The sequence below is a fragment of the Arachis duranensis genome, chromosome 10 (assembly GCF_000817695.3).
Source record: "Arachis duranensis cultivar V14167 chromosome 10, aradu.V14167.gnm2.J7QH, whole genome shotgun sequence".
Lineage (NCBI taxonomy): Eukaryota > Viridiplantae > Streptophyta > Magnoliopsida > Fabales > Fabaceae > Arachis > Arachis duranensis.
Window position 1 is genome coordinate 74,481,914 of NC_029781.3, and position 891 is coordinate 74,482,804.

An 891-nucleotide genomic window follows, 5' to 3' on the forward strand; every position below is an offset into this window, starting at 1 on the left:
TTTGAATTTGAATGGTGAGGTAGGTGGGGTTTTATGAAGGATGGATGTGAGTGGTGAAGAGAAAGATGGGATTTGATAGGTGAAGGGTTTTTGGGGAAGAGGTGTTGAGGTGATTGGTGAATGGGTGAAGAAGAGAGAGGGTGGTGGTGTAGGTAGGGATCCTGTGGGGTCCACAGATCCTGAGGTGTCAAGGAAAAGTCATCCCTGCACCAAGTGGCGAGCAAAATTGCTCCATGTGCCAATTCTGGCGTTAAACGTCGGGCTGGTGCCCATTTCTGGCGTTTAACGCCAAGTTCTTGCCCTTTTCTGGCGTTTAACGCCAGTCTGGTGCCCCTTTCTGGCGTTAAATGCCCAGAATGGTGCCAGACTGGGCGTTAAATGCCCATCTGCTAGCCTTACTGGCGTTTAAACGCCAGCAAGTTCTCCTCCAGATGCACCTTACTGGCGTTGAACGCCAGCCCGTGCGTCCTCCAGGGTGAAAAATTTTTTTCTTCTGTTTTTGACTCTATTTTTATATTTTTTGATTTTTTTCGTGACTCCTCATTATCATGTACCTAATACAACACAAAATAACAATAAAATAAAATTAAAATTAGATATATAAAAATTGGGTTGCCTCCCAACAAGTGCTTCTTTAGTGTCATTAGCTTGACAGTGGGCTCTCATGGAGCCTCACAGATACTCAGAGCAATGTTGGAACCTCCCAACACCAAACTTAGAATTTGAATGTGGGGGTTTAACACCAAACTTAGAAGTTAGTTGTGGCCTCCCAACACCAAACTTAGAGTTTGACTGTGGGGGCTCTGTTTGACTCTGTTTTGAGAGAAGCTCATCATGCTTCCTCTCCATGGTGACAGAGGGATATCCTTGAGCCTTAAACACAAAGGATTC